General features: G+C 43.2%; 1 long non-coding RNA gene across 1 annotated transcript; it reads right to left on the bottom strand.

Annotated features, from left to right (window-relative positions):
* Positions 1 to 1,255: 1,255 nt before the first annotated feature.
* Positions 1,256 to 18,182, bottom strand: LOC111098454. Its single transcript, XR_005368322.1, has 4 exons — positions 17,974 to 18,182; positions 17,452 to 17,552; positions 2,640 to 2,735; positions 1,256 to 2,023 (listed from the first exon to the last, which is right to left on the bottom strand). It is a non-coding gene; the product is annotated as an uncharacterized LOC111098454 (long non-coding RNA).
* Between the last annotated feature and the right edge of the window lie 6,587 nt (positions 18,183 to 24,769).

Genomic DNA, 24,769 nt, shown 5'->3' with positions numbered 1-24,769 from the left:
TGAGATTTGTTTTAAAAGATTTTATTGATTTATTCTTGAGAGAGAGAGAGAGAGATTGAGAGGCAGAGACACAGGCAGAGGGAGGAGCAGGCTCCATTCAGGGAGCCTGACGCAGGACTCGAACCCAGGACTCCAGGATCACTCCCTGGGTTGAAGGCAGGTGCTAAACCGCTAAGCCACCCAGGCTGCCCCGGAGCTGAGATTTGAATCAGGTCAGTCTGGAAACTTCCCCAGCCAGACATTTCCACCTTCTCTGTGCCCTTGGGTCCATCCTGAAACTTACAGCTTATCATGATTTTAGGAATGGGTGACTGGGGACAACCACATGAAAATTTTGCTCATGTTCTTTGTGTCATTTTAAATACAAAGTTTTTTTTCCTCCATCACTCCACCACCCCATAGGCCTTGTCTTGGTTCCTCTACCTCTCTTCCTTTCTACATTTGCTCTTCTTTCCCCCCATTGAATGTGTGGCGTCAGACTAAAGTGCATGCCTATGCATTTTTCATCAATCTGGCAAGTTTCTTAAACATTTGGTATAAATAAATCACCACCATATAATTTATTATGAATAGCATCAACCTGGGGTACAATTCTGCTATGAAAGAGTCAGCATGTTTTATAATTTTCAATACGGGGGATTTTTTTTCTCTCTCTCTGTCCTTTCTTCTGAAAGCAATTTTAAAGTGTTTCTCATATATGTATATGTAAATGTCATTATTCTCATGTTCTTCCACCATTCATCTCTGAGCTGCCTCCACTCAGCTCTGTCATGGGAGAAGGTGATTGATCATCTCTGTTCTCACACTCAAGAGAACAGAACAAAAATGAATCCACATGGCAGTCATAACAACAGACATCCAGAGTGAGAAGTACATCCGGGGCCGGTGGGTAGGTCAGAGTTCTGCTTTCTTTTTATAATATTCTGAAAATTGTGGTGAAATGACCAGCTTTAAATTGCACAGGATAATAGGAATAGTAACACATTTTTTGTTGGTGCCTCCTACTGTACTTGTGTGTGTGTGTGTGTGCATGTGTGTGTGTGTGTGTGTGTGCATGCGTGCGTGCTTTAATCTACTCCAGTCCTCAGACTCCCTGTCTGAAATAACTTGGCTCCTCATTTTCCAGGAAACAGAACCTCCAATGCTGAAGTAGCTTCTTCAGTGCCACACACTAACTAGTAAATGGCATTATTGACACTCAAATCCAAATCAGTTTACTCCACAAATCTGATTGGTGTTTGTCTCGATGTAACCCATAATGTGTGGTGAAGCTAAATAAAATAAAATGCAGTGGGTGCAGATTTATTAAAAAAAAAAAAAAGTTGCTTCCGAACCCCTCGTGTGTGTACATCTTGCCTGGATGTCTGCCATGATGTAATTACCTTCATGAAAATTTTCTGAATTGGCATCTTCCCGCTTTTAGCCCTTTTGAGGAAAATCTGAAAAGCTATACAGATTCTCTTGCAGTTGAATTATATTAATATGTTTAATTAACATGAAAGCAGCCTTAAGTCAGTAGTTGAAGTCTGACACTGGGAAAACTCTCTTCCCCTGTGCTGCAAAACTTCAGCACTCGTCAAGGTTTGACCCAATTTATGTTGCTTGACTGTACAGGATGTGCTAACATTTAGTGAGTCCAGAGGCCGCAGTCCGCCTCCTGTGATGGATATGCCTCTCCCAAGCCTGCCCTTTCTAGATCCGTGAGCCCAGCAGTGTGCAGAGCTGCTTCAGAAGTGGGCTGGCCTGTCTCACTCTAAGACCTGTGGTTCACAGCTCATGCCTCCCCCACACCTGTTTATTCTCTTGACCCCTTAAACTGTTCATCAACAGAACATCAAGTCAGCATTCTGCGGAGGCACCTCTGCTCCCCAAGCTATTTTTTTCCGACTCGTCTACAGTTTCTTCCCTGGAGGCACCCCCAGCAGCACACAGCAGGGACTCTGCTGCTAGCTGTTGTCTGCAGCATCTGACAAAGTCAAGACCGAGGAGCAGGCAATGGTGGGATGGATGAGACCAGATGAAGCTGGGAGACAAAGGTCCAAATAGTTAGGATGGGGGACAAGGGAGGATGGGCAAAAAAGCAATAGGTCAGATGTGGGTGACTTGGAGATGTGAAACTGGGAAGGCAAGTCCAAAGGCAGCTTCTAAGTTGGGGGTCTGTCATATTCGCTGTCATCCTATTGGCTAAAACGTTGCATGCTCAAGTTCAGTGGCCGCATGGTAGGAGCTACCCCAGTGCACAGACACAGAGAAAGAAGAGTGAACAAATCCATGTAGCAACACAATGTGGGAGCAGATTCAAAATCAGAGATGGCTTCCCCATCTCAAATAGCCTGACTTAGGAGTGAATAGAAGCTCTAATATGGAGAATGAGTAATAGAGGGTCTGGAAAGGAAGGGCTGAGAAGTGGCATGCAATGCAAGTCAAATCAAAAGAGTTTGGGGCATAAACTGGGCATCTAGAGTTGAAAAGAGTGGGAGAGCCACCAGCAGGGAGGGAGAGATGTCTGGGACCCCTCCAGGGAACCAAGCCATGCAGCAGTGGGAAGAGCTAAAACAGTCTGAGTTTCCTCATAGCACCAGTTAGGCCATTAAAGCTGTCAGGGAAGGAGAGAGGGTCTGAGCCCAGCTATAACATACCCTGAACATGCTCACAGGGATGGTTGGAATGATTGCCAGGGCCTTGAAAAGGCTGGAGAAGGAAGCAGCCAGTTCTCCCATAGACACTTTGCAAAACTGCAAAACAGCAAAGAAGCAAAGAGTTAATCTCTGGGAATGTCCCGCATAAATATCAGAGATATTACCAAGTGATTTGTGATCATCAAAGAACTGAAAAGTCCATTCACCCCCACTCATTTAAAATGGGTTATTGAAAATAAAATAAAATAAAAATAAATAAAATAAAAAATAAAAAATAAAATGGGTTATTGAGCCCCTACTGTATACCAGGCACTGCCAGTGTCCCATGCCTGCTAACCTGTAGAACTTTAAGTCCCAGGGATTAGCTGCTCCTTCTGTGAAATGCTTGCTTTACCAAAGCTCGCTATGCTTTCCCAACCCTCCTTTGAAAATCATTTTCTGTCTGGGAAACAATATACGGCAAGAACTTTTCCTTCCATGTTCCTCTAAGTGAGTTTCATTCACATTCCCATGTAAACACCAAAACACTATCTTCAATTCAAATGCCACTCCACAAATTTAGTTTTTTTTTTTATAGAAGTCAGATGTGGAAACCCTCCACAAAAGCACAGCTTCATCATGAGGAAAATGGGACAGGCTGAAATCAGCTAAGACTTTAACAAGAAGCTTCTAATAACATCAGTGAATGATAACCACAATATTTAGAGAAGAAGCGAATGCATTTCTACTTAGAAGTGGTAGTTGTCCAAATCTTTTTCCTCATTGGCTCATTACTTAAGCAAAACTAATACTTACAGATTATTAACAATTTCTTTTTGATTGTTAACAATTTACACAGGAATAAAATACTTGTGTTTTATAGAGAAATCAGTAACTGCCTGCATTTGGGTTTCTTTCAACAGACCCAATCACACCCACATGAGAGTAGTTTAATTATGTCACCCAAGATGCGAAATCTAAGTCGGAGAAGAAAACCAGGGAGGTTTGAAGGAAAGCACATAATCTTCCAAGTTCCACTGGGGAGACCTCAGTTTCAGAATCCATCAGTAATGTAATTACATTGATCTAGAAGCTTCTTTGAAACTATTTCATATGCGTCTTCTTCAGTTTACTAGGTGAACTATTTTCTCATTTCTAGAATGCTCTCACCTAGGGTAGGTTGTATATCCTTTCTATGCTTTTAGGCTTATTCCCATCATAGCATTTGATCACAGGGTTTTACAAATGACTATTTTTTTGTTTGCTTATTTCTGCTTCTCCCCCATATGCCACACTCCAAGCTCCTTGAGACTAGCAAATATATCAAATATATATAAGCAAATTATATACAGAACACTTCCAGGGGGATATGTGCATGTGTTTCCCCCATAACCAAGGGTCACAGGGTAACATTCCTGAGGTTGACTATAGGAAGACCCAATTGAAGAGGTGAAAGCATGCAATTCAGGCCTATAAATAAGACATTTTCTTTTCTAAACCACTTTTTATGTAAAATAACAAATTAAACAGCTAGCAGTCCCCTCTAAGAGCTTGGATACAAACAGCCTGTCTGCAGCACCTGCTGGGCTGACCTGCTGAGCCTATTCCCACCCTTTCTGATTATGTCCCACTGAACACTAGAGCAGAGATGGAACAGAGAGACACTACTGGGGAGGGGTGGAGTGTGGGAAAGCGGGAGTAAGTAAATTTAGGAATCTTTGACAAGTGCTGCACTATTGCAAGTGTTTAACAGGATTTAAATATGAGTTGGATCACATCTGTGTGCACATAGAACCCCCATCGTATGCAACACTTAATTCTCCCACAGAACACCTGCAAGCTTGGGTGTTCGTTCAGCCTTTGTTATCAATCACTGCTTTTTAGACCCTTTCTATCCTTTCTTCTCTCTAGGAGGTTTTGCTCTATATCATCTATGTTTTCAGAAAGTAAAAATCCCATCTAAGTGTTAGCTTTCCCAAGAGGCTTGTACATTAGCATGGGAAGCCCCATGGTACCCTTATCGAAAGGAGGCATCAACAGTGTCTACAAATCACAACCAGGATGAGGTCTGCTTACAAAAGCCATCACTTCTTTGGGCAGACATCACAGCTCAAATGTGACTAACTAACTCCACAAATAGTTCCTGGTGAAAATAGTTCTTGGTGACCAGAGGTGGGGGTGACAGTGCAAGTGTACAATGATGCCACCAGCATCTACCAAAGTAACATGCTTTTAGTTGACCTAGACATTTCCTATTAGCACTGGTAGTTAATTTCTGGGGATAGCTAACCCTTCACTACAATGAACATGCCTTTAGATTAAAGATTAAAACTCCTTGTTCCTAAAGACTCAAGGTGTAGCTTTGGGCCTTTTAATATGATCTTTATACAGAATCCATCATTACTTCCTCGTGAAGAGTTTAAAACAACGTAGCTGAACAGAACAAGGTCAAACACATTAAAAGAGTTATTTATCAGTATGAATGAAACAGATGTGATCTTAACTCTATACTCTATAATTTAATACTTGTATCATGCTGGACCTGCTTCACTTTTCTGAAATGCAAAATTGGATTAATAAAATAGTCTATTTCATCATTTTGCTAAAAGGATGTGGTGGTGTGGTGTGAGGAATGCACAAATCCTGGCCTTGCATATGGCACAGCACATAATAGATTCATCCCCTTATTCCCTGACACTTACCCAAGAAAAATTAGGGTGGATTACAGAAAAAAATATAATGAGAGATTGGTGAAGGAAAGAAAACACAATGGCAATGCAATGAAAAGAAGAAACTGAGTATCAAGGGTTATGTGCTGTACCAAGGTAAATAATGGAGGCACCAGGGAGCCAGGGGGATAGTATTTGGGGTACATATTAGGCCCTGGCATTGTACTTAGATTGTAACACCTAGGAGTCAACTTTGGCTCCACATTAGCCTGATCCTGAATCCTTCCCAACATCTTCCTCATCATGATTACCATTGTCTTTATCATTGCGGTTGCTCAGATCTCAGGGCCTTAACAATTTACAAAATCCTTTCTCATTTTTGATCCTCACAAGAGCCTTGAGAGTTGTATGGAGAGCGAATTTTCTTTCTTTCTTTTTGTATGTTCCTTATGGGAGTTCGACCTGCCAACCTATAGTATAACACCCAGTGCTCATCCCATCAAGTGCCCCCTTCAGTGCCCATCACCCAGGCAATTGTCTTCCACTTAGAATAAAAATATGAGACTCAAAGAGGTTAGTTGGCTGCCCAAAGACACAGAGCAAATAGAGGAAGATCTCAGCTTCCATCTCTGGCCATAGGATCTCCATTCAGCTCATCTCCCCTGTTCTGTGCCACCCTCAAGTTTAAATCCCCCTGTTGCCAATGAAGCCCCACTCTTATAGCATGACTTCCCTTAGGAATTAATAATGGTGATTCATTCCTATGACGTAGCTTGCAGTTGCTTCCACAATCGCTGTTTTTATCCTTAAAAAGGTTTCTACAAGGACCCCTTCAGTTGCTAAATAAATTGGCTTCCTTACTTGCTATTAATTACTCACAAGGACTCTGGCCTATTACAGAGAGTCAACACAAGGCGAAGTTTCTCTGCTAATTTATTTCATTTCTTCATTCTGTATTCTGGTTGATGGACCCTCTTGGCATTATAAATCCAGAGCAAGTAATTAACAACCACACTTTGAACCCAATTCTCTTTCTTTTTTCCTTCCTAACTACCTCTGTCTCCTTTGATCTCGTTCATTTTCTTAATTAACTTATGTGCATGCTGGATTTGTTTCCTTGGGTCTGTGTAAATTTGGAAGGTTTGGAAGTATGAAACAGGGAGGCTGACTTTACAGCAAAGGGGTAAAAGACGCTATGACCACCATCACAAGAGCAGAGCAGCAGAACCCCCAAGAAAGAACAATTAGCAACAACCTCCACCATGACAAAGTCACCACTCACTAAGCAACCACTATGTGTCAAGAGCTCTTCAAACTTGGCTTCTCATCCTTGCCATCACCTGTAAGGAAGGTGTCAGTATCATACCCACTTCAGAGACAGGCGATCAGTCTCATAGTGTGTTAAGTGGTCTTCCCAAGATCCTACAGCTAGGAAGTAACTCCAAAACTATTTCTGTTCCAGAAAGATGTTCTTATAGCGATGGCCCGAAAGTTGGGTGGATAGCAATCTAGTATCAAGAGTCCAGTGGTGTATGTGGTACTCATGGTTAACCATGGTAATAACTGACCTGGCAATAGCCAGGCACATAGAAAGATAGACATGGAGGAGGAGGTCTCTTCTGCAAGCCCATCAATTCTGGTTGGCCAATAACCTCTCAGTAGCTGACCTCACGCAGGGGCTGGTGGTACAAGAATCACCAGCTTGGGTCCAAAGAAGCATGAACTAACAAGAAATAGGCAATTTTTCAAGACTTTAGACAACTAAGTAGATTCAGAGTGAAAATTTCAGATCAAGTGAAAGATCAGAAGAACTTAAGAAACTAAGGTGGGAACCAAGCCATATGGCAGGGCTTGAGGAGAGGTACTCACATTCTCTTGGGACAAGTCAGCCACCATGTCCACAGAAGCAGAGGTGGTCAGGCCTGCATGCCACCAGCTTGCAGGGAGGCATGACAGGACAGACCTTGGGGTCAGAGCAGTACTTACTTAGTCGAACCTTGATTCTACTACTGATTTCCTGTAGCATGTCCTTAAGTTACTCAGTAGGGCCTGAGTCTTCTTTTTCTTATCTGTAAAATTAGAAGGCTGTAACCAGTCTCATGATGGGAGGTGGGTTATGACAAAGTAATTCATGTCTTCAGTGGGCTTAGCATGATACCTGCCAAATGGTCAGCACCTAATAAACAATATTACGGTGGTTTCTACTTTGAATCAGTACTCATTCTTGGACTGAATGGAGTTTAACTTGTACTTGGGGAGTGTACCATTTATCCACTCATGTAAGCAAAAATCATGTGCCTGCCACTGAGCTTAGACTGGGGCGTGGCACCTTACTCATTTCTTAACCGTTTCTTCCATTATTTACTGCAATAGGGCTGACACTAGGAGCTTAAGAACCAGCACGTTACTTGATCCTTTCATTGAATTTACTTGTCTGGCTCCGTTTAACTTAGTAAAAAAAAAAAAATATTAACTTCCTATAAAAAATTCTATAGAAAGGATGGATTAATTTATAAAACAATGTATACTTCAAACCATTCAACCTTGATTGTATTCAATGTTCAGTAGTTCAGATTCCGGACTCCAGACAGGTTAATTCATGAAAAAGATGCATAAACCCATTTATGGATGCAAGGCAGGTTCCGACACCACTCATTAACCCAGCTGGCTAGAGCTAGAATGACCTTGGTTTTAATCTAGCCTCCAAACAGAGGCCCGGGTTGGGTCACTCAGGTCACAGAACTGGTGAATCTTAGAGTCAGAATCTCAGCTCTCTCTTCTGTCTTCAGCTGTAGTCCTCTGTGGGTAATGTTTAAAGGAAAATGATCACTGGAAAAAAATAAAAGCACTGCAGAGCTACAATAGTCAAGGATAAGATCAAGGAATAACATCTTTGCTTCTTGCTTGAGGAGGTTGCTGGAGAGCAGGTGAGAGGGCTGATGGGACCAAAGACCCTCCTTTTGTATGAAATGTTCTGAGCAAGGAGAAGGCTGTATATATTCTGGTGCTTCTAAAAGGGGCTTAGAATTAGCCTAAATAAGCCCAGAATCTTCCAGAGGTTTGCTGAGCTAAATACATCAATAAATGTGACTGGGCTTTTCCTCCTCCAAGCAATCATGTCAGTCTCTGCCTCTGGAGCTGTAAAGACACAGAAGATGGACAACTGTCCTGTTTTTACACCTTGCCAAGAGTTTCTTCTCCTTGTGCATGTAGCCAACAATTTTCCACTGAAGCAGATGGAAAATCCAGCAGTAATCACAGGCTGGGTGCAAGGCCACAGATCTCATTTGTTGGGTGTTACCTAATATGCAGTCAAATTTCAACTGATCAGAGAAGGCTTGGGCAAGAGATGATATTGAGCTAGAATTGCTCCATACAGTGATTATCGATTATGCCTCTAATAGTGCTGCAGCACATTGACCGTGAATCCAATTAGAAGTAATTATACACTTTAAACTAATGCGTCCAAATTGAGAGGGTTGGAATTTGCAAAGGAATCTAGGAATTGTTGCATGATGATGGAATATACCTAAAGAGAGGGGAGTTACTGAGTTTTGTTGAGGGAAATACTATGCTCTGCAAAGCTGTGCTGGCAGAAAGAGCCACCAGAGTCTGTTATTACAGATGCCAGAATCCAAGAAATCTCAGGATGAGGGCAGGTGGCCAAGTCCAATAGATTGACAGATGCCAATCATCAGCATCAGCATCATAATCTCTATAATAACTATTATTTTATTAGGTACTTTCTAGGTTCCAGACATTGAGCTAAGCATTTTCCAAATAGCATCGTATTCAATTCTCTTGACCAAAGGTTGGCAATACGCAGCCCAAGGGCCAGGTACAGTCTGCCCCTGTTTTTATAAATACACTTTTATTAGAACACAACCATGGCCTTTTTTTTTTTTATTGGAGTTCAATTTGCCAACATACAGCATAACACCCAGTGTTCATCCCATCAAGTGCCCCCCTCAGTGCCTGTCACCCAATCACCCCAACCCCTACCCCTCCCTTTTTACCACCCCTTGTTCATTTCCCAGAGTTAGGCCTTTTATTTACATACTGCCTGTGTGGATTTCACCACTTGGTCAGAGTCTGAGTTTGTCCCAACCATCGCGTTTAGAAGAATAGATGGAGAGCTACTCTTCCTGGTACTTCCTGCCATTCCCCAAGCTGCCTGGAAGACCTCATTGTTCCCCTCCCCCCCACACACACACACCAGGCAGGGATTCTGCTGCCAAACCTTCTGTGTGGCAAGTACTTTGATGATTGCATTTCTGACTATACAACAAAGAACATATTCTGTTCAATTTAACCCATTTTCCCTAGAAATAATTCTTGAATGTGTTAGTCACAGGAAGCTAAAAGATAAACACTATAAAATAAAAGATTAAAACTGATTGCCCAACAACAAGGGGATGATTAAGCAAAATAAGTTGTTTATTTGGTGGAATAGTAAGTAACCAATTGAAAGCATCACTGAGGTCTGATGTTTATGATGTAATGCTAAGCGAAAAGGGCAGATTATAAAAGTATGTTTTTATAATGAAATCCAATAGTTTGGGATACCTGGGTGGCTCAAGGAGTTAAGTGTCTGCCTTGAGCTCAGATCCTGATCCTGGGGTTGTGGGATCAAGCCCCACGTCTGGCTCTCTGCTCAGTGGGAGCCTTCTTCTCCCTCCCCCACTTCCTGCCACTCTGCCTGCTTGTGCACTCTCTCTCTCTCTGTGTGTGTGTCAAAAAAATAAATAAAATCTTTAAAAAAATGCAATTGTCAATAATGATTCAACTATGATCCAGATTTTCTGTCAGGGACTGCATATACAATGATGAATAAATAGATATTTTCCACCTTCAGGTGGCTTACACTCTAGAGGGGAAAAGGACATGGGACAAAAAGCAACCCAACTGTAACTGTGGTGAAGCAAAAGTAAAGTACAAGGTGCCCAGAGATAGTTTAGGTTTTTTTTAAGATTTTAAGATTTTGTTTATTTAATTATTTGTTTATTTATTTATTTATTTATTTATTTATTTAAGAAAGAGGAGGAGAGCACAGAGGGAGAGTGAGAGCTTCCCCTTGAGCAGAGAGCCTGATGTGGGCCTCGATCCCAGGACCCTGGGATCATGACCTGAACTGTAGGCAGATACTCAACCGACTGAGCCACCCCAGCACCACCACCCTCCCCCTGGAAATAGTTTAATGAGAAGAATCTAATTTGAACTGGGGCAAGAGACAGTTCTGACGCATGTATGTGCATTGGAATCATCAAGGAATTAATAGAGGGAGAATGTTGTGGGCAGAGGACAAAGCAGGGCACAGAGATCTAGCAGTGACAGCAAACCCACGGGATGATTGAGAACCTGGAAGAGCACCGTGGCAGGTTTCTGGCAAATAATAAAGATATTGGTGAAACATAAAAGTCAGAGACATGAGCCAGACCCCACCGTGGAGGCTGTGTTTTTCGGACTCTCTAAGGAGTTGAGATACTATTCTGAAGACCCTGAAGAAACTCCTGCAGAACATAAGCAGAGCATAGTGTGACTGAGTTGACATTTTTAGACAATGTCTCTGATTGCCTGGGAGAACGGGTTATTGGGGAGCAAACTAAAAATGCAAATATGATGTACATGTGTGACCAGTAACATGATACGAACATGAGAAAATTCAACTACTTTGATTTATTGTAGATGAGATCTGGTGTTTTATTTTTTTTTCATCTATTGATATTCTTTTTATTTTGTTTTTTTATAGATTTATTTTTTATTGGTGTTCAATTTGCCAACATATAGAAAAACACCCAGTGCTCATCCCATCAAGTGCCCACCTCAGTGCCCGTCACCCAGTCACCCCCACCCCCCGCCCTCCTCCCCTTCCCCCACCCCTAGTTCGTTTCCCAGAGTTAGGAGTCTCTCATGTTCTGTCTCCCTTTCTGATATTTCCCACTCATTTTTTCTCTTTTCCCCTAAGGAGCCTCGGTGTCCATCGAAAGATGAATGGATAGAGAAGCTGTGGTCTCTGTATACACTGGAATATTCCTCAGCCATTAGAAACGACAAATACCCACCATTTGCTTCGATGTGGATGGAACTGGAGGGTATTATGCTGAGTGAAATAAGTCAACCGGAGAAGGACAAACATTATATGGTCTCATTCATTTGGGGAATATAAAAAATAGCGAGATCTGGTGTTTTAAACATGATCTATTTGAGTTTCTCTTCTTGTTTTCCCTGTAATTATAGTTGTTAAAAAATAATAATTCAAATAATTATCCCAAGGCAAACAAAATAGGACAAGACGACGCATGAGGCCATCGTGTCTGGATTGGATAAAGACCATCTAGAGACCCTTCTTCCCTGCCCTGCCCAGGCTGCAGCTCCTACCTGGGCTTACCTGGGCTGCCCAAGGCTGAAGTCCTTGCCCTGGGCTCCTGTCTGCTCTGGGCTGTACCCAATGAACAGCTTTTGCCATTGATTAAATGCTGCAGCTCGCCTGGAGTCATTAATCAATTCCGCCAGCTGTTTACGGCTTTATTTACTACAAAGGAAGCAAGGTAATCCCTGTAAACTCAATAGATCTAAATTAACTGCATGTTCAGGAGCCAGCTTAGAGAGAATTATTGCTCCCTGACTCGGGGGGACAGAGGGAAAGAACGAAATCGAGAACCTGTGACAGAGGCTCTGACTTGCTCTCGGGCGTCCGGGAGGGTCACATCACAAAGGGTGCTCCTGCGATGGGGTCTCTATAACCAGGTCTCTCAGCTTAGGGTTCAGGGAAAGCGCTTCCCTGTTTGGAATCAATATATCGTGCCAGGAACCTTGGGCCTCACTGCTCTCTCCTAAGCTCGGCTCTGCCCTCCCCTGCCCTGTGGGCCCGCAGGAGGCAGTCTTGTTCGGTGATAGACATTTCGTCCACATTCCTGTATTAATGATACTGATCATTTTTAATTTATTTATGTTTACTTAATGAAATGATATTCAGTCCAAATTTACTGGGCAACCCTGAATGCCTGGGGAAGAAAGCAATACTAACTTGTCAGGAACGGTGCTGGGTATTTTATGCCTTTGGATTTTTTTTTTTTTTAATCTGCCAGGCAAACCCTGTAAGATAAATACTGATGTACTTGTTTTAAAAAGAAGAAGACTGGGGATCCCTGGGTCCCCAAACCCACTCAGCAGTTTGGTGCCTGCCTTCAGCCCAGGGTGTGATCCCAGGGTCCCCGGATCGAGTCCCGCATCGGGCTCCCTGCATGGAGCCTGCTTCTCCCTCTGCCTGTGTCTCTGCCTCTCTCTCTCTCTCTCTCTGTGTGTGTCTCTCATGAATAAATAAATAAAATCTTTAAAAAAATAAGTAAAAAGAAGAAGACTAAGGCTCAAAGAGATGAAATACTTTACCTAATGTAACAAGAATGGTTAGTGGGTGACCCCACAGGGTTTCACCCTGGTGTCCTAATGCTCGCTTCTAGGACATAGCACCTTGTCATAGTATGGGTGGTTGGCACTGTTGGGTCAAATTGCTTCATAATGAGTCAAACCAGGGCCCCACCTACAAGACCTCTCTGTGTTCCATCTCTCTTCTCAGCCCATCCTTTTCCCCTCGTTCCTTCACCTCTTCCAAACTCCCACCATCACTACTACACATTTTAGATCTTAATATCCCCCTACTGCTTGCATTATCCCCAAACAAACCATGCCCTTATCTGGGCTATTTCTTCTGCCTGAAATGTCATGACCTGCTTCCCTCCCTGGCAAATTCCTCGAAGGCTTCCAAAGCCCATCTCTGTCACCTCTTTGAAGATTTACCTTATCTCTTTTGCCCATTCCTGCCCTGGGAAGAGTTAACAAGCCCAGTTCTGGGCCCTTCTGGGCACCAACCACACCCAAACCACTGCCCCTCTCTCTCTGGTGTATTCATCTCCTGTGTGGCAAAGACATGGGCACAGAATCAGTGCTGTCACTTTGTCAAACTGCACGACCGTAAAGCCGAGAAGATGCTGTCGCTCCAATGCACTGGGCAGACAGAACTTAAACACATGAAATAATGAGACAGACAAACAAGCAAATAAGCTTACATCATCACAAAATTATCATCTTTCCCAAAGACAACAACCTAGTCTTTTCAGACGTGTCATGACATCAGGCAAAATAGCAACAGGGGGGATTTATCCCAAGTCCCCATGGTGTTCCCTCTTCTCGCCTTCTGTGCACACTTTTGTTCCTGGCAAGCTAACCAGGAGCAGATGGATTATGTAGCACCCTCTGCTTCCTCCAAAGTCGGAATCCAGTGTAGCATCCAGGCACAGTGTAATTGCATGCGCTTCCCGCCTTCGCACCCTTCCCACCCCAGGCTAAAAACACCCATATTCCTCTCCCTTTATGGGATCCTCATGACCCCCACCAGGTGGAGATTCGAGGCTGGAGGATCCCATTGCCGAGACTTCTGTGTGCCTGGTCATTCTTACGAATCCAGAGATGTATTCAGTCAAGGGCTTACTAGTCCTTTCACGCAGATGCTATTGAAATTGTCCTTAACCTAGGAGTAAGAATTTACTCTTTGAATACAGTTTATAAACAATAGACAATAGCCCTGACAGCTCTTGATCTAGGCTGAACAACAGACGCTAATTATGACTCTTCAAAAGAAGTTGTAAGTGCTCGTGGCTCCTAGCATGCCCTTTACTTTTCAATCTCTAGATTGTTTTGCTGCTTTTGCCTCCTGATGCTTCTGCAAATATGAACCTAATGATGAACAGGTACAGAGAGGGTGTGTTGCTAACCCATGTAGTAGAAAAATTACTATTTTCTTTTTTTTTCCTTCAAGTAGGGTCCATGCCCAGCGTGGAGCCAGTGCACGGCTTGAACTCACAATGATGAGATTGAGACCTGAACTGAGATCAAGAGTCGGTTGCTTAGCCGACAGAGCCACCCAGGCACCCCCAAGCTCTGCTATTTTGTAAGCACCTGATTTGAAGAGTGATTTAAACTCTCTGAGGTTTAACCTCTCTGCAGTTTTCCTAATCTGCAAAATGGACACAGGGCATCTTCCCCACTGCGCTCTTTTGATGATTAAATGAGATGAAGAGCTAAAAGCATTTAGCAAAGTTCCCTGCATGAAGTAAGGCCTCAAATAAATAAAACGACTCACAGAGTTGTTGTAAAGAGTCAGGAAGACACACAACACAAGGCCCCTGGGACTAGGTGCTCAGGAGCAGTTGCCTCCTCTTTCCTCTTCCCGACCCCTCAGTGATCTCCAGCAATGGGGGTAGAGTGACTGATCCAAGTAGCACCTCTGGGCCATTTAGCAATAGGTATCAGGAGCCGAAAAAGATTTCTAATATTCAACCTACTAATAACGTTGGAAGAAATCTAACCTAAAGAATGGCTCCTGCCCCCCAAACACCACTATTTGCTGGAGATGTTATTTACAAGTGCAAAAATTCGGGAAGAACCTGACGTCTAACAGAAAGAGAATAGTTCATTAAAACCATTGAGACTCTCTCTGGGATAGTGTTAGGTAGGCATTAAAAATGACCCCATAAAGGTGCTAGAGCCACTTCCCAAAGCATGATGGAAAACTACCTATAGCCAGATTGCAATGGTAGAAGATTATATAGGCGTTTGGAAAAGCCAAGAGATAAACCCATGAGAATGAAAGTCATCGTTAGGAGGTGACGAAGTGGAGGCTAATGTGAAACCTGTTTTCTCTTCTCTCTCTTCTATTGTTCCACTGCCTTTACCAGGGAGAAAGAGAAACAAAAATAAGCATCTTCTGATGCTCAAGCTTTGACCTGAGCTTTAGCTAAAGCGATGAGGGCCCCTCGCTCCTGTAGGAAATGGGGCCTGAGTGCCAGGTGATGATAACAGTCATCCAGACCCTCCTGGGTGTAATAACACTTTTCTGAGACAAGCTCTCCTGTAAACGAGGCACCACAATCCTCTGAAGATAATGGTTCTCCCTCCTCCCATTGTCTCCTCCGGGTCCTTTTTATCACCAGAGTGATCCTTCTAAAACATGTCCTAATATTTTGCTCTTTTAGTCACAAAACACTTGGCTGGTGTCATGTCCTTCTTTGGACAATGTCCAAAGCTCAGAGGCAGTGCTCTGTGTGCTGGCCGGCCCCAACTACCCCCAGTCCTCAACAGCACCTGTATCCTCACCCCTGGGCCTTTGTCCATGCAGCATCTTCTCCCTAGAGGTCCCTTCCTCAGACTCCTTCTTTCGAGTCTCAGCTTAGAAGCAGATCCCTCCAGAGAGCTCCCCCTGACATCTCAGCCTACCCTTCCCTGCCCCAACATGGATACACGTGCGTGTGCGTACATATTCTTTCTAAATATCGCCACTGTTTGGTGGCACCTAATATACGCATGGCGATTACCTGGGTAGTGGAGTCATATTTTCTGAAACATGAAGATACTTTTTCTCTTTGGTTCTTTTTTGGAAATGATTTCCTACCTATTGAGTCAGAGGCTTCCAGATCTTTGAGGAAGTTTAGGATTGTTAACACAAGCAGGAGAAAAGAGTCATGATCCTGGGCTCCCATGGTGGGTGCCAAGACCTCCCTACAAAGGGCCACAAGCACATAGGACCACACACAGCAAAATAGCCCCCTGAATGGAAAAGAGTGCCCACCTGGGAGGCAGTGTACTTGTTTTCTAGTGCTACCACAACAAATTGCCATAGATTGTACCTAAAACAATACCCACTTATTATTTCATTCCTTAAGGTCAAAAGTCTGGAGATAGTGCGGATCAGCAGTCCTCTGGGCTCTTACAAGGTCAAAATAAATGTGTCAGCAGACTTGCCTTCCTTCCTAGAGGCTCTGGTGATCAATCTACTTCCAACCCCGCTCAGGAATTTGGCCGCATTCAGTTCCATGTGGCTGTAGAACTGAAGTCCCCATCCTTGCCGACAGTCAGCAGGGCCCGCCTTTGCTTTTAGAGACTGCCCTCTCCGCCTTCTCATGCTTTGCATGTGGCCCCTCCAGCATTAGGGGATCCAATCCTTGTCACACTCTGAATTACTCGGACTTCTCCTGCTACATCCCTTTCACTCCAGCTGGAAAAAATTCTCTGCTTTTAAGGGTTCATGTGATTAGACTGAAAATCCAAGATAATCTCCAGATGGTGAAGTCTATAACCTTCACTGTATCTGCAAAGTCCTTCTTGCCACAGAAAGTAGCATAATCTCAGAATTCAGGGACCAGAGCATGGACATATTGGGGTGTGGAGGGTTCTGTCTACCATGGGAGGCCAAGGCCAGAGGATGTCTGTGGACCCTTTTCCTAAAAAACCACAGGTCGTATCAGCCACACACCCCTTCCTACAACCAAATCCGTTCTAAGTCGGAAGCAAGGGATGGATGGAATCTGTAAGCCGGAGCATTACTCAGGCTAAAGAAGCTGCTGTGTTTTTCTGCCCTGGGCTCAGACCTGGTTTGCCAACAGAACTGTACAAACATCTTTTTCTTCTACCCAACAAACATTGGCTTATGAGGAAAAGAAACATTATAAAAGAAATAACGCAACTATAATTGATAGCCTTCACATCAAGGCTCATTTTATCAGGCTTATAAGATTTTGTGAAGAATATATGAAATGATATCAAAAATAGCCTGACAGATAAAAAATAAATATTATACCTTCTAAGGTGGATTTCCTAGTAAAAGTGTTCAAAAGTGATCTAGAGAAGGAAGAAGGTTCATGAAGACCCATCCTAGAACGAGAGAGGAAAATCCCAAAGGAAATTCTAGGAACTATGTTCCCAAAACGTATGTGTAGGGATGACTGTGACAATCCTGTGAGATTTAAGAACTCCTGTCAGAGAGGTAGGAAAGCCAGCGTCTGGCTTTTCCCTAGTGATCTTGTCTCTTTACCTCTATGGATCATTAGAGAAAACCACTTTTAGTTTTAAAAATATCCAAAAGAAGGAAATGAAGAGCTTTTGAAACCATGTCCCATTCCAAAGTAATGTGAGCAGAAGAGAAAGTCCACCCTTACAGTGGGTGGTGGTAGCTTCCAGAAAGAACAGCTTGGGGGCAGGGGTGCAACAGGAAGACGGAGTCCCAGAGTCCCTGTGTTCCATCTCTGCTGTCTGACATAAATGCAAGGCCTCATCACTTCCCCTTGTACAAATGAAACTATTCAGATGTGTATTCACACTTGCATTTTTACCTCCAACTAATCTTGAGCAGTTGGTTCTCTACCCATCAGGGACTGGAGCAAGGATGTGAAAGTGCTGGATGAGCAGGGGTCCACAGAGCAGCGTGAGAAGACTGTAACCAAGACAGAATGCAAAGGGTCAACCCCGGGAGTCTCAGCTCGGAGTCCAGGCATAAGGAAGAGAGAAAGACAAACATTAGAATTTGTGAAAGTTATTCACTGAGGCTTCACATTTATATGTCACTTAATCCTCACTGAAGTAGAGCCCGTAAGACCAGCATACAGATGTGCAAACAGAGCTGCGAGGTGACAAGACATGTGAAGTCTTTGGGGTGGACCTGCTGGGCTAGGAGGGACCCGCCAGGGACCCCCCAGTGCTTCCCTGAGGCTGAGGCACTTGGCAGTACATCCCACGCCTAGCTGGCCGTGGACTGAGAAAATGTCCCTCCTTTCCTTTCTTCTGCAGGTTGGATCAGTTCTATTTTAGCACAGATCTTTTGGGAAAGACACAACTTAATAAATAAAAATAGTTACCAGTTGTTCTTGCCTTCAAGGAAGCATAAAACCTTTTGTTTTCAAGGCCATTTTCCTAAGAATGGCTCGTTTCATTGTCATGGCAACTTCTGAATGTGGGCAAGGAAACTGCTCAGGGCACCCAGACGGTGGAGAGGTCTCAGTAAAGCAGGAATCAGCCGGCCAAGACGTCAGAGGTTAAGTTGAGAGTTACAGAGCGATTTACTATAAGGTAGTTTAAAGATATTTTCTTTTTTTTTTTTTTTTTTTTTTAATTGGTGTTCAATTTACTAACATACAGAATAACACCCAGTGCCTGTCACCCATTCACTCCCACCCCCCGCCCTCCTCCCCTTCCACCACCCCTAGTTCGTTTCCCAGAGTTATCAGTCTTTACGTTCTGTCTCCCTTTCTGATATTTCCCACACATTTCTTCTCCCTTCCCTTATTTTCCCTTTCACTATTATTTATATTCCCCAAATGAATGAGAACATATAATGTTTGTCCTTCTCCGACTGACTTACTTCACTCAGCATAATACCCTCCAGTTCCATCCACGTTGAAGCAAATGGTGGGTATTTGTCATTTCTAATAGCCGAGTAATATTCCATTGTATACAATTTAAAATTGCGTATCCAGGGCGCCTGGCTGGCTCAGTCACTTAAGCATCCGCCTTCAGCTCAGGTCATGATTACGGGGTCCTGGGATCAGTTCCCTCATCGGGTTCCCTGTGCTGCAGGGAGTCTGCTTCTCTCTCTCCCTCCAGCTCTCCTCCTGCTCATGCCCTCTCTCTCTGAAATAAATAAATAAAATAATTAAAAAAAATAAAACAATAACAAAAATAAAATTGCTTGTCAAATAACTCTCTTATGGACTTGTGTGTCTCCCCAAGGAAGCTGAGAGATTTCAGAGCACACAGAGGCTCTCCTTCATTCTGTGGTTAGAATAGTGTCTGGCTTGCCACGGGTGTGCAATAAAATATATAATAAACACATGAATGATTAAAATAATAAATGAGTGAATAAGTGGAATCAAGCACTCTGTTATTGTCGAAAATTACCAAATATGGGGTGCCTGGCTGGCTCAGTCAGAAGAGTGTATGACTTTTGATCTCAGGGTTGTGAATTTGAGCCCCACGTGGGATGTAGAGATTACTTAAATAAATAAAACTTTAAAAAAACAGAAGAAAAGAAAATCACCAAATGTTGGAGAAAGGTGTCTAGTTCAGGGATTCTCAATCCTGAGATTTCTTATGTGCCCCTAAGGGATATAAGGACAGTACCAGTCAAACTTTGACACAAGATTTCCACTTGAGGGAGTTAATTTACCCAGTGCAAATGCTGGAGCTAAATTAGGGGAAGAACTTGGCTCTTAGTTATTCATATACTCGACTAAGACATCACTTTTAGCTTTCCATAAATTATCTAAACAAAAACATGAAATTTAAAAATCCTCACTGAATACTCAACTATACCAAGAGTATGTTCGCAAATCCCAGTAGATCCATGGACCACAGTGTATGAAACACTTGGCTAGTCCAGCTCCGTCAGTTTACGGAGAAACAAGACTATAAAAGTAAATGACTTTCCCAACATCACCGTATTTAGTGGCAGATCAAATTTGAGAAGGCAGGTGTTTTGGCTCCTAGTACAGTGCTCTTTTCCAGCAAACTGGCCAGTAATCTAACAGCAGGCTAAAAGAATGTGCTGTGACACCAAATTAAGTGTTTAAAATAATATATTTGGAGAGTAAACCAATGACCACAGCCTCTTTGTCACTGGCTCCTAACTGACTGGCCCGAGACCCCTGGCCCCACAGGGTCTCTGGCTCACCCTGCAGCAGAGGAAAGGGCCCGAGTTCTCCTCCCAGCCAGTCAGGGCAGCAGAGACTCAGCACTGGAACTCATTATAGTCCAAGTGCAGAGACTGCAGAGTTCCAGTTCCCCTGAGGCACCATGGTTTTCCTCTGTTTGTGAAGAAAAAATGAAGAGTAAGCAAAATTAGTACATTATTTTATATGCAATACGTTTAGAATCATTACGTTGATCAATGGAGGCTGAAACACAGTCTCTGGTTTTACTGCATTCTCAAGATTTGGATGATGCATAATGACACGGATTGAGGCTCAGACAAACAAAATTCAAGGCAGAGATTAATTGGGCAAATGTTTTGTCGTTTGAGAAAAAAAAGCATATAGTTTGATTCCCAAGTTTCAATAAGAGTACGGCACAACAATGAGCATGTTTTCTCTTCTGATATTTCTATGCGACCTATGGCTAAAAGCAAGAGGTTAATTATCAAGTCAGCATATATTTTTGCATTACACATAAGAATAGAAAGTTGTTTGGGGCCGTATAACATTGAACAGAAGGAGAAGACTATGAGAACCCTCACTCCTTTCTTCTGATATTTGCAGTTTTCCGATACTGTTTTGTGTCCAAATTTCCTGTGTCCTTTGCTGCAAGATAGCAGGTTGTGCTGTGGTGGCCAAGATTGTTGATTCTCACACCAGCCCAGCAGGGACCCAGGGAAGGAAGGGGCAGGCACACCAGATGGGCAGGCGGCAGGTCAGACAAGCAGGGGGACTTACACAGGAGAAGCAACTCCCTTCTTCTCAGAGCTAAGAGCACAAGCGGCCCAAGAGAAGCTGCAGAGGGGTGGGGAGGCGAAGCAGTGACAGGCCCCCACCTCTGCCCTGAGCCAGCAGGTAAATAAGATCAGGTGCCACGTGCTGCTCCATTTCCACCCCCGCCCCCCGAAGGGTGGCCAGTTGTCCCTGTTTACCTGGAACTGTCCTGGTTTAGCATAGAAAGTCCCATGTCTAGAAAAACCCCTCAGTCCTGGGCAAACAGAGATTGTTGGTCACCTTGCCTCCCAATTTTGCACTAGAATCTCTCTTGTGCTCCCGCCCCCGCCCCCCCCCCCACCTCCGTTCCTGCAATATGCTGGAGAGAAGATTCTAGACAATGTAGTAAGTACACTTGGGTTGACTCAATACAAAGACACCTGCAAAGGAGAAGCAGTGGTCATCTTTTCTCTCTCTAAATACAATTCTTGCTTAAAATCTCAGCAGATGGCAGGGCTTCTGGCTTTGTGGAAAACTTTCTGTAGGACTTGGAAGGCCTGGAGATTCTTAACAGTCACCCCTGAAGATGGAAGGAATAATCCTGCAGGTCATTTCTCCAGCCTATGCCTGGAAACCCATGCTCGCATCACCATTAGGAAATACCACTCATGGTGTCTATTTCTAGCTCCCATGGGTAAATGTCTATCAGAAATGCAGAAAAGCCAGCTGCCCAGAGTGTGAGGAAGCCTAGGCCTGCATTGTCCAAGATGTGGTGGCTCACTGAGCACTGGAAATGTGGCCACCCTGGGAACTGGGAAGTTCCCTGAGCGTAAGAATGGATGTGGGATTTCTAAGACATAGCGAAAAGAAAAGAAGGCCCCAAAATGCCATTAACAATGATTTATATTGACCACATGTTGAAATGGTAATATTTTGGACATATTCAGTTAAATAAAACATATTATGAAAAAAAATCTCAGTAGAAACTATTTGATTGTATATGGCATAAGATATAGTTAAGGATATATATATATACATATATATATATATATAAAATAAGATTAAAAAATAGGAGTAGCCATGAATTTTGTCCTTTGCTATTTCCAATCACTACTCAACCAAATGCTTGGCTGCCTTTCTACTTTCAGGGGTTCTTTGTAACCTCCTTCCACCTCCCGTGCTTTTAGATTGAGGAGCTCTGGGCCTCAAGACTATTGATAGTCGCTGATGGATACGAGCGGCTTGGGCACAGGAGTCCTTGTGGACATTCTTTCTGCTGTCATTTTCACTGAGGACTGTTCCTGGAGGCTTTGCCTCATGGGGGCACCTCAGTCCGTCACGAAGGCCTTCCAGGGAATGGATCAAGTGCTGCTGCTTGTCCCGTGCTACCCATTGCCATTGCCTATTCGCTTGCACTGTTGTGTTGGGGAAGGGCACTTTCCTCTTCTGTGCCGGAGCATGAATGACTGAGACAAGACGATTGTGCATCTGTCATCTCCCATCGTGACTTACTCCCAGCGGGAAACAGGTGTCACAGTCAACAGGGACGATAGAAGGGTTTCACGCCACAACTGTTACTAAGACATGGGCAGAGCTAAGGACAACCAGCGAGGGGTGAAGGAACCTTCTGGGTTGATGACCACAGAGATAGAGAGACAGGAGTGGTTGTCTTCTTCTGAGGTCCGAAGGGGCAGAGTAGGGAGCAGTGAGGGGACCTGAAGTGTGTTGCAACTGTCCTACTGCTGCAGAGACGCACTCCTGGTAGGAGGTAGAGCATCTGGCAGGAGCACCCCACCGTCAACAGCCGCCCAGAGGAATAAATACCCCAAACTCTCTATCTTCTCCTGTCCTGCTGCTTCCCATTGGTAGAATCCAATCAAAACACAGGAGGGCAAAGAAGTGAGGTTGAAGCAGTCCTTTGGGGTCAGCCTCCCATGGTGCGAAGCGGGATAGGGAAGCTGGGAGGAGCTAACGGACAATATCCAGTTCTTAGAGTTGTGTTCAAACCAACTTTTCCTGATTCCAGTAAGTGAAGAACTATCTTAGCAACTAACTTACTAACCCAGCTGATGAAGTCCTCCGAGCCTTCATGGATTCAATTAACGTGGCCACGTCAGTGCAAAGCCCCACGATTTGACAACGTATTCAGATCAATATACCCTTTCTAAAGGGCTCATGGCTTTATTTTCTCTTAATATTTCCAAAATATGCAAATATAGCAGAACAAATTAAAAGAGGCTATTTTCTGCATATCTATGTTCGGAATCTATGCTTTGGGACAATGTAGCAAAAGAAATCATGCAAAAAGACATTGTCAATAATTAGCCTAATTATGCCCCCTTGAACCTAAGAAAAGCTGATGGGAGGCTCAGGGGAGATGTCAGTTGTGTCAAGAGTTGGAAGAGCTGTGTATGCACCTGCCACTTGGGAGCGTGGGACCTTGGGCAAGTCATTTACCTCTCTCATTCTTGATGTTCTCACCTGCTTACAGAAATAATCACAGGGACTCTTCTGTATGATGTTATGAATTACAAATGAGAAAATGAATATGAATGAACTTTAGAGATTGCAAAGTCTATACAAGGATTTATTGATTGTGGACGGACAATTTGCACTTCTTGTAACTGAATGTCACATTCTGGAAAGTCTCACATCTGTGTACCAGATACACTTGGAGGGGGAAAAAAAAGCCAGTAAAAAAATTACTTTCCAAGATTTCTTTAAAAATTATGAGGAATAAAGCATCATTACCTTAATTTAGTAATAATAATATTCCATTTGGGCTTTTATCCTTTCATAATGCTTACCAGTTTTTTGTTTGGTTCTCTGAACAATTCTGGGAGGTAGATGGGCACATTATTGGTTTTTTTTTCCCCCTTTTGATGAATTAGAAAACCCAAGGGATGGGTTTTTCATAGAACTCAGAATGGTTTCCAGATGTCTAAGGACCTGTATGGACCCATATGATATCATACAGAAAGACTGGCATGAAAACTGATGTACTCTAGAAGTTAATACCACTCTCATATTTTCCATATTGGCTCAGTCCCTAAGTCTGTCCCTTACCAGATCTGTGAAGTTAGACCATAACCATATCTGTCTAGAAACAAGATTTTTAAGGAAATTATATGTACCCCAGTCCTTGGCATGTCTGATCCTTAAATGTCATCTCAGTCCAGACTCTTTTTTTTACCTAAATATTTTAGGGAATCTTTCTCAGATACCTTTGACTAAGGCTCCTGCACTTTATTGATCTGCATTTTATTTTATAACCATTTCCAAAGATGTTTCTAGCTTTGGCCCTCCTGTTCATTAGAAGACTGCACCTCATATCTCCCATTAGCATGGATAGTTCTCATTTATGCATAATTGTATTCACTCTAGAAACCAGTGAATGATAAAGCTACTAGGTATTGGCACATGCTTACTATGTGCCAGGCATTGTGCTAAGTGCTATATAATCATTTAATTTACAAAAACCTGAGGTGCGTATTGTCATTTCCATTTCACACATGTGAAAATTGAATCTTAGAGATATAAGGTGAATGCATGCAGGTCCTCACTCACGGATCCCCTGAGCTCCTCTTCTGTGTCTGCACCATGCTACTTAGGTAAGGGAGTCCTGACTCCATGGAGTTCACATGTCAGCTATTTATCTTCTTGCCCAGTCACACCACAAGTAAGTGGTAGCACTAGAATTATAATTTATTTCTCTCTGGCTCCAAACCCTGTGCTGCTAACCACTGTGCCTTATGGTAGTTTGTTCTCCATAACAATAAGGCGCAATGAGATGTTCCTCACCTTGGAGACCCCCACTCCCCCCCCCCACACACACACACATTCAGCCAGGAAGGAGAAAATATCCATGATAGCATTTGTGAGCTGCGGTCATGCTGAATGGCTGCAGGAATCAGAAATGATCACTTTTTCAAACATTAATATTTTATATATTCTGGAAAGAGAATTTATTTTTATTGACCTACTTGTGTAGCTTTCTCTGGACTCAGGGGTATGGGCAGAGACTAGCTTTGTAGAGTAGATTTTATTATTTGTTTGTTTGTTTGTTGCCTTCAAATTCTTTTCTGCTACTCAGTCACTGGGAGGCAGCACAATGTTGCTGAAAGTATATTATTACCCTGGGCTTCAAGAGCCTGTGTTCAATCCCAGCTATGCTGAGAATGACGACAATGATGATGGAGCTGATCATACCATATATGCCCCTGATCGAATGTGACATCCTCAAAGACACCTC

Source organism: Canis lupus, chromosome 13 (genome assembly GCF_011100685.1).
Source record: "Canis lupus familiaris isolate Mischka breed German Shepherd chromosome 13, alternate assembly UU_Cfam_GSD_1.0, whole genome shotgun sequence".
Classification (NCBI taxonomy): Eukaryota; Metazoa; Chordata; class Mammalia; order Carnivora; family Canidae; genus Canis; species Canis lupus.
This window is presented reverse-complemented; position numbering and strand designations above follow the sequence as displayed.